The sequence below is a fragment of the Pteropus medius genome, unplaced genomic scaffold (assembly GCF_902729225.1).
Source record: "Pteropus medius unplaced genomic scaffold, Ma_sr-lr_union100, whole genome shotgun sequence".
Taxonomy (NCBI): Eukaryota; Metazoa; Chordata; class Mammalia; order Chiroptera; family Pteropodidae; genus Pteropus; species Pteropus medius.
The window spans coordinates 433,523-451,469 of NW_024349799.1; the positions used below are offsets into that span (position 1 = coordinate 433,523).

At 34.8% G+C, this 17,947-nt stretch overlaps 1 protein-coding gene and 1 pseudogene across 7 annotated transcripts in view; both read left to right on the forward strand.

Moving 5' to 3' along the window:
* The window catches only part of PRORP (protein only RNase P catalytic subunit), a 115,324-nt gene that overhangs the window by 50,770 nt on the left and 46,607 nt on the right, over positions 1 to 17,947 (forward strand). The gene's annotated exons all lie outside the window — the stretch shown is intronic.
* On the forward strand, positions 13,171 to 13,289 carry LOC120621371 (uncharacterized; annotated as a pseudogene).

Genomic DNA, 17,947 nt, shown 5'->3' on the forward strand with positions numbered 1-17,947 from the left:
AGTACCATAAAGAACCTAAGGTACAATAAACTATGCTCATTGTTTTTGTGTGTATAATCCTGAGCATATTTTCTTGCCCAAACTTGTAGAAATGTTGTGAAGTTTGACACTAACTGTACTTGAAATTATATTTCAGTAATATAAGTAGCAAGGAAACTCAAAAATACCTTACTATATTTGCAATGGCAAATATTAGATTAACTATTGAAGTGGAATTTTTATTATACCTCCTTATCTTTTAAGTACTCTGCTACATATGATTGTTCCTCCTGCTGTTACCAAACTCAAGGGATTCGTTTTGCCTGCACACGTCAAAGCCGAAAGAGACTCCAACAGGGGTTTGCAGCAAAGGAAGAAGAGGTTTATTTAAGGAAATGGCCCAAGCCTGGAGACAGAGATAAACTAATGCTCAAAGACTTGGCTTCCCCGATGGCTTCCAGGGGAAAGGTTATATCAGGGAAAACTCATTAGTCGTGGGAGCTAAGAGAGTTGGGCTCTACTGATTGATAGGGGCTGGGGTAGGAGGCAGTTGATCATTGCATCAGGTCCTGATGTCAGTCATGGCCTTGTTCTGTCTTGTTTCAAGGGTATACTGGTAGGGTCTTCCACCTTCTTAGCTGTGGAGCTGCAAGATGTTATCTTTAGTTTGACTGATACTGTTTCTGTGGTCAACAGACCTGAGGCTTTTTCTTAAGACTGTTGCTGACCAAAAGGCTTAATGATTAAAGGAGTAGTCATGCATTATGCAGAAGGATAAGGAAAGAAAAGAAGCAGGTGAGCCCAAGGCCAGTTTGAATTAAGGAGAAAGAGAAGAGAAAAAGTCATTTTAAAGAAGTGAAGATTTGCACAGTTTTAGTGCATGAGGACTGTCTCTTAAGGACTGGCTTTAGAGGTCTTCTTCATGGGGTCTCAAAAGGAGAATGACATGGATGTCATGCTGCTATATTGCCTTCAAAAAACATACTGCCCCCATGTCTGCTCTGAGAACATGTTTGAGTAATTTTTTTCTGTCTCGAAACCTAGAATAGAAAACTTGTCATTTTTCCCAGTTAATTTTCATAAGTTTTGTTGATTATTAATGATTGGAAATGACAAGTGATCGGAGATTACTTCTAAACATTTTCTTAATTTTAATCCACTGGTTAACAATAGTATCTTTACTATGAATTTAAAAAGTGATTCTCTCAGTTTTTTTAAGGCTAGGAAATACAGAAAAATTATTAATCCAGTTATTTCTGGGTTAAACTCTAATCCAGGAAGGGACTTCATTTTTTTATACAATTACACATTTTTTATAATTGTATAAAGTATTTATTACATTTATTTTTTTAAACTTCATATTTTAAAAAATAAGAAACTTTAAAATCAATCTTTGCTATATAAGCTTAACCACTAATATTTCTACTCAATTGTAGAATATTGTTTCTCAAACTTCATTGTGCGTCAGAATCACCTGGAGGGCTTGCTAAAACAAGATTGTGGGCCCACACCCAGAGTTCCTGATTCAGAAGGTTTGGGGTGGGGCTGAGAATTTATATTTCCAAAAAGTTCCTAGTTAATGCTAATGCTGCTGGCTTGGGGACCATATTTTGAGAACCACTATTATGTAAAAACAGTTTCTCGGAAGTACATTCATATTGCTTTACAAAAACAAGCAATTATAAAAGTCACATACTCAAAATCATTAGAAGTCTTAATGATTCCTAGATTGGGAATTTGTTTGTTAAACTAAATATATGAAACTCATTTTAAGGTACTAAAACTTGGTCCTAAGAATAATATACTTCTTCCACTTTCAGAATAGAAGTTTGCCATGTTTCCATAACCAACAGTTATGTTATCAAGTAGTTATATTAGCATTATGGTAATTTAAGTTACCTAGAGTATGACTTTAAAAAAAAAGTATGTTAACTATCCCAACGGAGAATATGCTAATTGGGGAAACCTGAGACTGAAAGTAATTGTATTCATTATCAAACCAATGGAATTCCATGTCTCTCTCCAGGACATCTAAAATAATCACCCAAATAAGTCTCTGTTAGTATGTATTCATAAGCCTAAGATTAAAAAAAAATCATTGGAAACCATTCATTTGGATTGTGAGGCAGCCAATCTGGTAGCAGCTTTTAAGTCCTATTTCATTAGGGTTTAAGAAGGGCTGATAAAAGAGTTTTGTAATCTATAAACTTGTTATCAGGGGTTGGGGAGAGGTAGACCTAATCTTGACATTTTATTTTTCAGAGTTACATCTGGCTCATCTTGGTGCTCTGAGTTAATTGGGAAAATAAATAGGCATTAATGGATGCCAATCCAGGATTCACGGAAGAACACAAAACATGGTTGTTTCTTTTTTCCTTTGCTATTCATCTTTCATGACATATGATAACTCAGGGAAGTCACATTGTCCTAGGTCAAGTAATGCCAGACTGACTAGGTACTTCCATCCATGTGCCATTCTACCCACTCTACCAGTTTGACACGTTGTAGGAGTTGTTTTGTCATGTGACCCCTAGAATAGTCTGTACCACTAAAATTATTCTTACCAACTGCTAATGAAGTGAATGATGATCAACAGTCAGATAGGTGGGTTTTTGGTGATGTGATCAAGGGATTAAGTAGAAAGATGAACGGAGCCAGGCAAAGTTTCCATAGTGGATTTAGCCTTATGTCTCTCTCTTTCCAAATATCCCAAATGGGTATACTTTGCACAGTGTTTGAACAAAATTTCCCCAATTGCATTAGTTAAGTAATCTGATATCTTAGAACAGCATTGTTAGGAACACAGCGTTGCCAAGCTCCCATATCTGTTTTCTCTCTGGCAAAATCTTAATGGCAAGTTGATTCTCCTCTTGATGTGTCACTGATAATGTTTATATGATAACTATTTGGGACGTAGAGAGATTGTCTTTGTGAATCATTATTGTGTGTATCTTGCTTCTATGACAGTATTTTAAAACACGCTTCTCAGGAATGTGATAGGTAGAGGCTACCTATGAAAATATAATATACATTTTAGAATATTTAATTAAAATAACGAAAAATATTTAAGTCTGTAAGGGAAGCAGCAATTCTAGAGTGAGTAGTAAATTCATATAAATATGTTTTTGAAGCTATATAAATTCTTACCTAATTTTATTTAAAAATTATACTTTATTATTTTGTATTTTTTATTTTATATTTTATTTATATTTTAAGATAAGAATTTTTTTCTGTTAAAATAGTTTCTATTTCAGACTTTTCACTATTGAAAAGGCTGATTTTTCTTTCAGTCAAGTACAATTAAGATCGGTTAATTAAGATCAATACAAATCTTAGGTTTTATTGCAGCATTTCATCTACACATGGTTTTTTCTAGATAATTAGATAATATGAGGAAGGATAATAGTATTCATCCACCTCCAAAGTGGATGTTCTTTATTTATGGATTATTTCTGCTCCACTTTGTTATATAAGAGATGTAAGATGGTTATAATAATGTACACAATGCAGAAAATAAAAAACTTTAAGTTAGAATAAAATAAAATTAAAATAAGAACACAAAGGAAAAATATGAGGTTTGAGGTTGGTGCGCACAATTCATACCATGAATTACTCTATTAATTTGGCTGTAAATTCTGTCAACTTGAAGATGAAAACATACAGTGAAGAACAGGGGTTCATCCTTTTATCTCCTTCACATCATTCAAAAATATTCCCATTATAAACATCTTTCTTTACCTAAAGAGATTCTCAAAGGTTCTGAGATGGAGGCGGAAAGAGTGAAGGGATAGCAGAAAGTGTAAAAATTGAAGATGCCCAGTTCTGGCATACCTTCTGAGGAAGTTATTTCCACTATAAGACTGATTGATTTGTAGGAATCACATAATTCATAAGATCAAATAGAAACAAATTGTTCATGGAAAGTACTATTAGTCCTAGTATTTAAACCAGAGATTTCTCCTGTGTGTCCTCATGGTGCAGGCAATGTGGGCACTCTGAGTGCTGTTCACAACATCCTTATTATGTACCAGGCAAATAGATTGCGTAAGCATCAGGAGTAAAGGAGTCAGAAGAACAGTGTATGAGCTTGAGTGAGGTCTCTGCCGGTACTGTACAGGCCTCTGTAACTCAGTATCACTAATGCTATATCAAGTTGGCCAGAAGCCTTAGAAGCAGGACTTATGCTTCTGACCTCTTTGGAAATGTGTAAGTTAATTTTTTACTTCAGATCCACAGTAATCCATAGCAGCACTAGACCTTGTTTTTAAAACTTATGATTATAATTTCATCGCAGTTCTTAAAAACCTGGTCAGAAAGTGTATAACCCTAATATACCTCCTGTGCAGTAAGCATTCTAGGATTTGAAGAGATACTCAGGTAGGTTTGAGTATCAACATTGCCTTGGGTGTTTGTTAAGTAATTATAACCAGCACCATTTCTTTAATGTGAAAAAGAAGCTTGTTAACTCAACATGGCATCATTTAATTTAATCAATAGACCATTTTTCTCACTCAGTCTTATCTAAACCATAAATGCCTAGAAATTGCTTATGTATATAAAAGTATAGAATTAATCTAAATTAAAGCTTTCCAATTACAATAAATCTTCCTATCCCAAAAAGATCTACTTATGTTGTGATATTAATGGCAGGAAAACCTCTTGAACTCATCTCCATCATCCAATTCCTACTTAGTCTCTAAATGTCTGTATTTCTGTGCTGCATTCTGGGTGAATTTCTCAGTACCAGCTTCCAATTCATAAATTATCTTTTATTGTGAACAGTGTGGAGTTTATCATGTCTGTTGACTTCATTATTCAATTACTATATTTCATTCAAGATTTCTGATTCTTTTAAACATCTATTTGTTCCTGTTTCATTTCTGCCTGTTTTTGTTTCACATTTTCTTGCTCATCTTAAATGGAATATATTCATTTGTATCTGAGCATATTAAACATACTTATCTTAAAATATTTGAAATTTTTATATAATTAATTTCATCCATAAATTTGTTTTAATTGTTGATTTTATTGTCTTTCGTAGCATTAAATTTCTTCACATTTTAGAATTTGGTTTGCAAACTCAATTTCAGGTTAAAGTTCTTGTTTGTTCTTTCTTTCATATGCCCTCTCTTAACTTTCCCTACGCCGATCCTATCCGTGCCTAAAAGTTTTGGGATTACTTGCCTTTCTAATTCCTGAGTCCTGTATTGAGATTGTGAATATCACAGATCCAGTCACTTGTTAGATTGCCTGTGTCTTCATTCCTGGGGCTTACAGCTAGTTACAGCTACCATAACTTCAAATGGTAGTTAAAAGAGTTTTTTCCTTATCCCAGCCTCCTTTGCCACTTCGAGGAGCCGCGCCCTTGTCCCAGCTTTAGGCAATAAATCTGGCTCTGCCCCCATCTCACATAGCACACTCTTAGTCTCTACGGCCCGTAGGAGTTGTATTCACTGCCTGTTCTGGACTCAGAACTAAGCAAGTTGTTGTTTCAGCCCTACTCAACATTTTTTGTTTCTAATGTTATATTTCGTTTTTTTAGGTTGATAACATCATTTTGGTTTTCTGTTTATATATTTCTCCTATCATTGATGTGTGTTTGATGCAAAGGTGGTACATTAGTGTATGAATTTATGGAACCATCTTAACTGGAAATTACTGATACACTTTCCAAACTGCAGCCAGTATTATACTTTCAAAATGAAAATCTAATTATGTCAGTATCCTGCCTCCTATCACTCTTAGGATAAAGATACAAGTCCTTGGTAGTTAAGGTACTCCAAACCATGACCACAACCAACCCTTTCAATCTTATCTCCTGTTACCAAACAAGTAAGCTGTTTTCTAGCTACTAGTGGTCTACTTACCATTCTTCAAGTCTGCCTTCATTTTCTGCCTCCAAATGCCAGTGGCTCAAACCATTGCCTTTACTTAGAATATCCTCCCCACTAACTGCCGGATAAGTTCATCTCAGATGCCACTTTGTTCATAAAGCCTTTCCCTGATCTTATCTGCACCACTTACAGTGTTAATATGTTTCCTTCCTTATTCGTTTATGTCTTATCACACTTAGGTTGTACGTTTCTTGAGGGCAAAGGCCATATGGTCATTTCCAGAACCACATAAGTCACTTAATATTTGTTGAACTGAATTTGGGCACAGATAATTAAACTTATTTTTGCTGATTTGTAGAAGATACCAATTTTATTAGAAGGTAATCTGCACAACTCTGTAAGATAGGTACTGCTATTATTTCTATTTTACAGTGAGGAAACTAGGGTGAGGAAGATTAAGTTAGCTTGTCATATTGCTAATAAGTAGTAGGATCATTATGTAAGCTAGTTGGTCCATTCCACAGCCTGCTCTTATACTGCCATCATGATTTGGGTCTCAAGCTACTAGATAATTCTTTTTTAAAAATATATTTTGAAAATAAAGATATCAGTTACACAGCTTATTGGATAGCTTAAGCTAACTGGGTGATAGAAAGTAAGGATAAGTTTTAGAAAATAGAAAATTTAAAGGTTGACTATTTATTCACTTCTACAAGCAATTCTCTGCAACATCAGCTGGATGTCCTACAATTGAATTTAATTCTGACACTAACTGAAGTTACTGCAGACCCCATAGGTTAAGGGCTCAGTCCCACAAGATTCCTCGTCCTCTTCAGATACCAGTTGCAAGTCCCAGGTTGTCACCTGTACTTCTGACTGACCAACTATAAATTGGAGGTTTCCATGACCCCACTTTGAGTTCCAATCTTTGTAGAATGGCTTAAAGAACTTACTTTTATAACTTACTTTTATAACTGATTTATTATATAATAAAGCATATGACAAAGGATGCAGATGAATAGCCAGATAAAGAGATAATACAGGGCAAGGTCTGGAATGGTCCTGAGTTCAGGAGCTTCCATTGTTGTGGAATTGGGGCATGCCACCCTCCCAGTACACTAAATGTGTTCAACCTAGAAACATTCTGAAGCCCATACTTTTAGGATTCTTATGGAGGCATTATCACATAGGCATAAGCCATCATTAACTCAATTTCTAGCCCCTCTTCCCTTTCTGGAGGATGCGGTTGAGGGGTGTGGTTGCAAATTCTAAGTTTCTAATCATGGCTTAGTTTTTCGGGTGACCAGCCCACATTCTGTAACTATCCAGGGAGCTACCAAGAATCACCTCATTAGAACAAAAATTACTATCACCCAGGAAATTCCAAAGGATTTAGGAGCTCTGTATCAGAAACTGGGGTCACAGACCAAATATTAAAATAAAAGATGCCCCTGATGTTCTTATTTAGGAAATTACAAGAGTTTTAGGAGCTCTGGGCCTGGAACCAGGGGCAGAGGCCAATGTACTTTCTATTATTTTGTAAGTAGTAAAGGAAATTGAGACAGTAAAGTGGGGAGGGTAGAAATAGGGCAATATCTGGAGGGGTGATGAGGTATGTGGTCAAGTGAGAGAAGATCCACATGAGGGGTTGAAGCTGACTATGTAAGAAAAAAGGAGTGAATGATAAAGTGGACAGTGATAGGGTCCAAAGCTTAGGTGGAGGAATTAGCTAAAACAGAAGGTGTGGAAGGAAGAAGAACACAAAGTATGTAGATGTTTTTTAGAGGAGGATATATTATTTGACTATAGAATTTTTTTTTTTCACAGAGCATTTTGGAGAACATTCTACTTCAAAATATACCTGGGAACCAGTGCTGTAGGTGTAAAAAATAAAAAAAATAAGGGACTGTAAGCTGACAGGTTCTTGCAATCTGTGAGGTCAACCAAGGGTTGCTTTGCCTAAAAAATAAAAAATAAATAAAATAAAATAAAATAAAAATACACTTGGGGAAATATTGCCTTAAAGCACAGCTATCTTCTGAATAGTCTAAGTCATCAGTTACTATTCACTTGTTATATGAGAAGCCACAACAGATATTCAGAGTTAATTGGGGTTTTTTAGTACCTTTTAGAATAAATTAAAAGTAATTTTAGATAGTAAAATGTACTTTGTACTTTAAGATTAGTCTACAAGAGCAAAAAAATTGTATATTAATATAGATTTAAATCTTATTCAGTTTTGCTTGATCTTGCTAATAATAACATTCAGATATCAGTGTAAGGCTGTTCTTTTGATAGAATTAATCGTTTTGTCATTGTGTTGAGGCAAAACATACGTGTGTGTGTGTGTGTGTGTATGTGTGTGTGCGCGCCTCGAAAATCAAGCAAGAACACCCTAAGATTTTTTATTGAACTGGTTCATTGAATTCTGGACCCCTAAATATGTATACCTATGTAGTTATCTTAAGCTTTGTATTTCACAAATGGTATCTGTTATCTCCTTTAATCTGGCAACCACAAAAAAACCTCCTGCAGAGAAACAGTTTATAGTTTTAGGTAACATTCTGCTTACTTACCTTTCTCTTTTTTAATTTTTTTTTTAAATTAAAAAAAAAATTTTTTCTTTCACTTGAAGTCTTTGTTAAAAATGATACTCATGCACAAGTCGTGTTACTGGGAAGTAATGTTGGGAGAAGATTTGTGAAAGAAATAAGAAAATAATTTTTTCTGCTGAAAAAGAAATGGGTCAATGAGACCACAAGATCTAACGTTTCATTTTGTGTGCTCAAATTGAAGGCATATGGCAAGACACCTGCCTCCCTAGTCACGAAGTTACCTCTTAAGAATACTGTTAAGTTTCTTTAACGAATCACATTCTAGTCACTTTATGACTTTTTGAGAGCTGTTACTGTGGGCCAAAGATACCAAATGCATTCAGTCTGTTTTCACTGATCCCAGCTGTGTTGATCAGAATGTTCTGATCATTTTATTCCTTAAATATTTTTTGAGCGCCTCCTCATTTTAAGGCCTTGTGCTGACTATAGCAAAAGTAGAAAGGTGAAAAAAGCATAGTCTCTACCATAAATGATTTTATAATCTCTTAGGGGAAATAAGAAAAAAGATAAATGTCTGTGATAGAAGACAGAATATGATCATTATGTTAATTGTACCAGTAACTCTGCACAGGAACTACAAGTAACATTTCTTAGATTTCTTAGATTTTCCTATAGTTCAAGTTAGTCTTTCTATCTAGTTGCTCAGAAATAGTAAATGTTTATGGTATTTCCAGTTAATTTATTCATAATGGCCCCAGAATCATTTGTTCTTTTTAGTTTTAGCTAACATTTATTAAGAATTTCACATGTGCCAGTAACTGTTCTGAGTACCTTACATACATTATCTCATTTAATCCTCACATTAGTCTATAAAGTATTATTTTCATTTTTCAGATGCAGAAACTGAAGTTTAGAGAAGTCAAGAAATTTGCCCATGATAAATTTCTAGCTAGTAACTGTCAGAAATCACATTCAAACCCAGGCTTTCTGACGCCAAAGCCTTAGCTCCATGATACTGTATTACATTCTCTCTCTATAGATCTGCCAATTATATATATATATATATGCTTTATTAACAGAGAAATGCAGCCTCAGAAGTGAAAAGAAAGCCATTAACAGTATTCGTTCATTTGTTTTAATTAATTTAATTTAATGTTTTAATTTGTTTTCATTGGCATGATCTTGAAATAGGTAGTATTCACAGTCTACCATACAGTTCAAGCTCGATTATCAGCATAGTTTTGTACCTTTGTACACGCAGCTTCTTTAGTGTGGCTAATTTCTTCTTACCCTTCAGGACTCAGCTTGAGAATCCTCTCCAGGAAGTCTTTCCTAACCCCCTGCCCCATACTTTCCTCCCCCGACCTTCCCACCAGGCCCTCTACTGTCTGAGCAGTTGGCTCCCTCCTGGTGCTCTCTGAGCAGCCTGCTCTCATCTCTGTCATAGCACCAGTCACACAATTGCACTTGATAGCAGATACTGTTCTTCATTTTAGAAATCTCGATGTCCAGCAGTGTCTGGCTTATACAAAAAATGCTAAATGAATATTTGACTCGAAGTGTATTTTTAGACCTGAATGTTTGGTGACTCTCTTCAGTCTGTGTTTTCTGCTCTGGAAGCTACCACCCACAGCTGTGACACTGCTGCTTATGATGGACAGTATACTTTTTGAGTCTAATCTTTCTGGTTAATAGGGAGTGTTTTTCATATCCCTGAAACCTTGAGGTCATCAGATGAGAGAGGATTGAGGAAATGTCGGTAGTGAATTCTCTGAGAGGGTAGAGGACGTTGGTGTTATGCTTCCTTCTCTCCCCAGTGAGAAAGGGGCCAAGGTTTATAGGTAAGAGAAGTTAGTGCCACTAACATGAAACCTCAGAGTCTATCAGTGGCTCACTGTTTACTGGTTGAGACCTCTGATTTAAGTACTAGCCAGGTCTATACTGCTCAGCCCCATAGCTGTTTTATAAAACTTTATATTTCCACCAACCAGCATCACGTTTAAACTTGTAATTCAGGGTGATAAGTGTTCACCCTTAACCTGAAACCAATCTCTTCTTCTCCATTATAAGTCTAAGACTAGCAACATCATCATCATATATCAGACAAGAGAACTGCATACCACCTCTCCCACCACCACCACTGTTTATTGATGGGATGAACTGAATTAGTACAGTGAGCTTCTGTGGGCTTCAGTCATCTCCTTTCTAAAGTGGAAGTTCTAGGTCTTTATGTTCCTAAGACTGTGGAAATCAACTAGATTATCAAGGTTCATTCCATTTCCAGTTTAAGGTGAATAATATATATGAATTATTTATCTGTGTTCCAGTGCTCACTGAGGTTAATTAGAAGTTTTCTCTTCTATCGAAATTATACATTTGCCATGTTTGTCATTTAGCAGTGTTGAAATTCTAACACATGATCTTAATACATTCAGTATATTGATTTTTAAGTCCTAAAATTTCATGATACTAGGATTATTATTAATATCACATGGAGGCCTCTGTTTTTTAATTTCTCTTCTCAAGGTAGTTGTGTTTCATTTATTTTTTTTTTCTTTAGGGGTGAGAGCCTAATATGCTAGACAAATATATACTGGCAGGCCATTTACCTAAGAACATCAGAACCTTTTTGGCATGTGCATACATTTATATCAACACAAGATAAATGCTGAAATGTTTTTGCCTAGGTCTTTTAAGTTTTCACTCTCAAGAGAAAGTTCTTGAATATAAAATAAAAGACCTTATAATTCTGCTTTACTAAAAGCCTTACTTACTGAAGGCAGAAATCATACAACAAAAATTAAGAACTGTAGTAGTTGGGAAAAAAGTATCTTCTGTATTACTACAAATACTTTAATAGTTCATCGTTCTGTTCTCCACCAGCAAAGAAAATGCAAAGTATACGACATTCGAACAGTGAGGATATCTGTACCAGGCCTCTTAACCCCCAGTTCAATTCTTAGTCTACTATTCCATATTTCCCTTTTTTTTCAACATTTTATTGTGAAAAATTTCAAAAATACAGCAAAGTTTAAACAGTTTTACAGTGAACATCTAATAGACATGTCCTTGATTCCACCATTAACATTTTATTATACAGTACTTGCTTTATTAGGCATCTGTTTTTCTATTTTTTCTTCATTAATTCATGTGGGGTTTTTTTACGCATTTCAAAGTAGATTGAAGGTATCTGTATTTATACTTATTCTCTTTTGATCAGTGTTTATATTCTTTCCCAAACTGACTGAACTCAAGTGTGCAGGCACAGCCACTTCTGACTGACTCACACAGGGCTTAACCCATATCACTAGCCCTATTATTACAGTGTTATCAGCTTCTAAGAACTGATTTTCACAGAGTAGACCAGTGACATTCTGAGACAGCACTGTCCAATAGAAATATAATCTTACTTTAAATCTTCTAGTAGCCACCTTAAAAAAGTTAAACAGGTGAAATAACTAAATTTTACCAATTTAAAACATCTAAAATGTTATCATTTCAACATATAATTAACATTTTTTAAATTATTAAATATTTTACATTCTGTGTAAATAGTCATTTTTATAGAAATCCAGTACATCACAGTTCTAATTAGTTATATTTCAATGCTCAATAGTAACTAGTAGCTAGTGGCTACCATGTTGGGCAATGCAGTTCTAGACCTTCAAACTTCAGGAGTACATGCCTCCTCATAAATTTCCAATGTCTGAAGATACCGACTTAGTCAAATTTCCTAATGAATGCAAAAGAAGTAATGATATTCATCAAAGCAAACTCTAATTATACCCTTCCATGTTGAGGTCATTTTTATTCTTGGTTCCCTTGTCAGAAACTTCTTAAGGTTTCTTCGTTTGTGTTTGTCTTTAATCATTTCTCTCGATTTCTTGGCATCTGTAGTACTCAGACTTGAATTACATTCCCTATAGCAATATCGAGTGTATTTTTTATTACTTTTCTGCCACCTTCCCTGTAGTTTCATGCTCTACCAGTTTATCTTCTTCCATTTTTGTTAGAGCTCTCTCTCTCAAACAGATAAGATCTTTACATCTCAATTATAAAAAATAAATACATGCTAGTATTAAAATACTAACCGGCACAGAATTATAGAAATAAAAAATTAATTAATGGTGATATTGTTCTATATCCTTATTGTGGTCTTGATTAAAACTCAGAACTGCGTGCATGCACGCATGTACACACACACATACTCACAAATGGAAAAAAAAGAAATTAATTAGGTGTTATGAAGTTTTTATTAACTGAAAGAAATAACTTTGGTTGAATAACTAGAAAAATGTTCCTATTTGTAAAGTGTAAATTGAGTCTCTATTAATTATTTGTCAAAAGACATCTATGTCCTTCCTTTCTCCTCTAACAAAATGTCTTTTTACTTTTGGATCATGAAGATGCTTCATCTCATTCTCTATTTTCTGTGGGTGTTTTTCATCCAGAAAAATGAATGAGGAAAAGTCAAAAGTCATATAAACTATTTTTGATTTCCGATACATCTGAGTGGTTTTTATTTTTAACTTTTAGCTTATAGTTATGAGTCTTGAGAAGGCCATGGAGAAGACTTAGACTGGAAAGGCAGCAGAAGCATCAAGAATAACGAGTATTTTAATAGTGGCGGAATTTTTCAGGAGTCTCATGTTGATAAGTATCAGTTATCTTGAAAATGAACACATGATTAGCTAGTAATACCTGAAATGTTAACTAAATTAGTATTGGATTAATAAATTAATTTGGATATCTGGAATACTAAGATATGTCTGCTGAGTTTCAGGGAGAAAAAAAGTAAAACTGACTACGGCCATGCTACCCTGAACAAGCCTCATCCCGTCTGATCTCAGAAGCTAAGCAGGGTCGGGCCTGGTTAGTACTTGGATGGGAGACCACCTAGGAAGACCAGGTGCTGTAGGCATAAAAAATTTAAAAAATAATAAAAAATAAAAAAAAAAATAGTAAAACCTGTTCACCAGCTGCAGTTTTCTTCAGTAAAGCAAGTCAATGTAGGCTTGATGCTCATATCACATTGTATCCTAATGGACAATGATATGTACAGGATTGGCTTGGATGTCACAGTGCAAATGATGAACATTTTTTAGTAGATCTATAACACTGTAAAGATTATTTTTAAGGTTGTTCTGGGATACCCATTTAATTGTCTTCACACTTTGCAGTCACCTTGTTCATTTATTTATTTCTGTTTACTAACAGTTTCCCACCTCCCAAGAATATAAGTTCCATGAAAGCAGAGACCTACCTTGCCTCTTTTATTCACTGCTACCTTCCCAGCACCTAAAACCATGGCTGGCAGATAATGGCTGCTCAGTAAATATTTATCAAAGGAATGAATGATTTTTATATTTACAGATATATCAATAAATATCACCAAGAATGAGTATCATATCCCCTGTTCATCTGCTCAGTATACTTTAAGGGCTGTTCATTCCGATGATGATAAAAGCCACATATTATTCTTTACTCATCACTTTTCGAAGAGTCCATTTGTTTTTTTGTCAGTCATCCTTCACATAAAAAAAAACAAAGTGTTCTTTCAAAGATTACTATCCATCAGGGAAGCAGGGGTACAGCTCAGATCTAGAAATAGAATGATAAAAGCTAAAATGGCAGTTCCTGTATTATTTTATATTTTTGGAAAGAGTTATGTACTATGTCTTTTTTTTGATGAATAGCCATTCATAAGCCAGCCAAAATAATGAAATTATAGGACTTACCTCAGAATAATATCCCAGAACATTAGGTCAATTATATGGTAACAGATTTTTTCAGAAGCCTCAAACTGATACTGAGAATAGTCTCATTTCAAGATTTTGTTTTCTAGAATTAAACAGAATGATTATATTTCTCATCTCCTAGTGCTTCTTTTTAAAAGAAGGATGTATTATTAATAGACAGGTGCAGAAGTCGCGAGGTTTTATAAATTTCTTGTTCTGATTTGTATCAAGCAACAGGCAAGAATGGACATGTCTTTCTAAAATAATACTTTAAATGGCTGGGTGCCTAGAGTGCCTTTTTGAGTATAGGCCTTCATACTTAATAAAGACTGGAAGAGTAGTATTTTTTAAATCCTTAAAATATTTATTAACTAAAGAATAGGAAGATCAGAAAAAATAAGCTCTGGTTACGATCTGATGTGGGGTCCATTCCCAGCTCTGCTGCTACCTCCTTATGACCTTCTTTTTGAACCCCAATTTCTTTCTTTATAAAATGAGACCAGGCTTCATAACCTTTAAAGACTTACCTCTAAAAATAGAGAGATTCTAACAGACTCCCTTCGAAAAACAATGCATTTCTACCAAAAGAGGGTGCTGTGGTATTTGAGTGCTTTAGCATTTTCTTGAAAAAAACAAAACAAAACTGAATAGAGGTGGAATCTCAGTTTAATTTTGTGTCTCATACTCCCAACCCTTGAGAAATAATGCCTGATTCTTTAAATTTATTTAGATAAGGTGACACAAACCAATTCTTGATGTTATTGATACTTTTTAGAGCTTTTTAAAAATACATGTTTTTTAGAAAATCTGGCAAATAAAGTTTCAGAGAAAAAAAGTATACATAATCTCATCACTCAGTATTAACAGTATTTGGGATTTAAGTTATAGTAATTTGTCAACAATATTTAAAGGTATTTTTCTTTGGCTTCTTTTTTTTTTCCAAGGTACTGTAATTGTTGACTAGGGACACCAAGCAGGCTTGGTGCAATGACTAAACCTTTCTTTGTATGTATTCTTTATTAAATAAAATGTGTTGGCCTTTATTATATTTATTGCAAATACTTTCCCATTTTGCCATTTAATGTTGTTTGTGATCTTTGCTATATGGAAGTTTTGAGCTTTTAAGGAGCCAAATATTGTTTTTCTTTGCTTTTTTGTTTAGAAAATCTTACCCCTTCCTAAATTCATTCTTCTTAGGATATCAGACAAACCTTGGTCACTTCAGTCTAAAGAGCCAAGTAAGGTAAACTTAATTTAGAGGTAGCTTACTACATTTTTCAAAACTTTTTTATTTTTAAAACTATATAACTGTTGCATTAGTCATAAAACAAATTTTTAAATGTTTTATAACATTTACATAACAGATATTCTCAGTCTGTCTTAATCTCTTGGTTTTTTGTTTTTTTTTCACTAACCTCGACAATTTGCTAAATTTACTAATAATTTGCTAAATTTACTTAGTATTAAAAGACCCTTGTATTCACTTGCATGTCATTGGTTATTCAGTGGAACTGTGTGACTGCAGGTTCCTTACACTGAGCCTCCTATAGGAAAAGTAGTCTTGGTTCCCCTGTTTCCACTTTTTTAATTCTGAGAAAAATTTTCATTTCACTTTCCTCTCCTGTGCTCTATTCTTACTTTCCATATGTCAGAAACTGTAAAAGAAGAAGTGGGTTTTTTTTCTTTTTCTTTTTCTTTTTTCTTTTTAATGCTTCTCATTCTAATTATCCAGCTTGGAACTACGGAGTTTCTTTTCTTTGCTGAATTCCCATCCCCTACTCCTTTCATCTTCTTTTTTCTGACTCACTCTCTGAAGTATAACTTTCCTGGCTCTACCGTAATGAGGTAGACCAAATAGAACAGCCCATGAGTTTTTAACCTTGGCATTTTAGGCTAGATAATTCTTTATTGTGGGTCATGCTGTTCATTGCAAGATGTTTAGCTTCTAAGTGGCCTCTTCCCAACAAGATGCCAGTAGCACTTTCTCCCCAACTTCTCCAGTTGTGAAAACCAAAATCGTCTATAGGCATTTTCAGATGTCATGGGGGCAAAATCACCCCCCCCCGCCAGTTAAGAACCCTGGAAATGACAGATAAACCAGCTATTCTAGTTCCATGATACAAATTTCTATCCCAACCCTGTTTCTTCACTACCTTTGTTTTCTCTACTCCTCACCCTAGAACCAACTAAAATTCTTTTTTCTATCCACTAGATCTATAGCTTGATGCCATTTGAGAAGCATCCTTCATATTCTCCATAGTATACATTTTGGCATGTGCTCTACCCACGAGCCATCATTTATCAATTGAGTGACTTTATATCTCTCTGATTACTGCATCTCTAAAAGGAGGATAAATACCTACCCACTGAATTTTAGTGAGAATTAAATAAAAGAATCCTTTTTAAATGTTGACCACATCGTCAATGCTTGATTAATAGTTGATGTTATGTCAGCGGTCCCTGATATTTTGGGTACCAGGGACCAGTGCTCCTTTGAGAATCTAATGCCTAGTGATCTGAAGTGGAGCTGAGGCGGCGATGCTATCGTTGGGCAGTGGCTGCAAATACAGACGAAGTTTCGCGTGCTTACCCGCCGCTCACCTCCTGCTGTGCAGCCTGGTTCCTGACAGGCCACAGACTGGTATCAGACCACGGCCCAAGGGTTAGGGACCCCTGTGTTATATCATCATTATCACTCCATTGCTCATCTCTTCGATTGAGCTGACTCAGAAATATCAGAGGCACATCTAAAAATTTTCCCTGATTCCTCTACTGTACTTTGATTTCAAGCTAAAAGTAGTCCTACCCTCCTTGAAATTCCTATATTTTGTCTCTACTTTTCTTAAAGCACTTGCCACTCTTTACTTATGCTATAGTTATTTATGTACTTGTCTTTTCTTCCTCACTTATCACTCTACTCTTTATATTTCTCAGTGTGTTTTTCATGTTTGTAGTCCAACACATTCTCATACTTTTATTAAATATTGGACTGAATAAAATTAGAAAAGCTCAGGGTAGCATATTAATACCAATATAAGAATAACTTAGCATGGTTAAGAGCTCGAGAGCAAAGGTATCTATCTGGGTTTGGATCCACCACTTATTACTTGTGTGCAACCCGCTTCCATCACACACCAGGCTGTTTAAGAAGATGGTTTTGTGATCAGCAAATAAGTTTTAATGGAAGGAAAAAAAATTCTTTTTTTATTCAAAGTATTTTGTCATATAACAATAAAAATAATTTAGAGATGGAAAAAAAAGCACTATTTGGTGCCATATAGTCAAGTCAAGATGTATTCCTTTGCTTTAATTGTGCTATCCTCCTTTTTTAATTAACAGCCAAAAAAAGTATGGAATTAGAACATTGTTCTCTTTTGGTATTCCCATTTTCTTTAAAAGCTTATGAAGTGCTCATAGATTTTTTAAGCCCATTTTATAAATAACAAGTTAAGGGTAGAGTGAAATGGGACTGTGGAGACATTTTTCTACAATGGAACATACAGCATTTTTGAAAGCTAGTGTCCTACATGTGACCATGTTTAGACACTGAAGACCTGAAAATGGTAGCCACTAAGAAAAGCATACTTTGATCCTTACCTGCATTATTTGGCTTAGCTACCATTCCCTAAGTAACCATGACATTTGAATGGAGTCCACATCTAATGGCACCCTACATGTTATACACAGCTTCATGCATTTGTTAGCGATAGGCTGGTACTGTCAACTTTATAACGTCACCAGTTAATTTATTGGTGAATTTCTGTATGCCTACTTGCTTATATCAGAATACATCTGGAGAGTAGAAGCATCAGTTTCTGGAAACAATTTCTGGAAACATTAC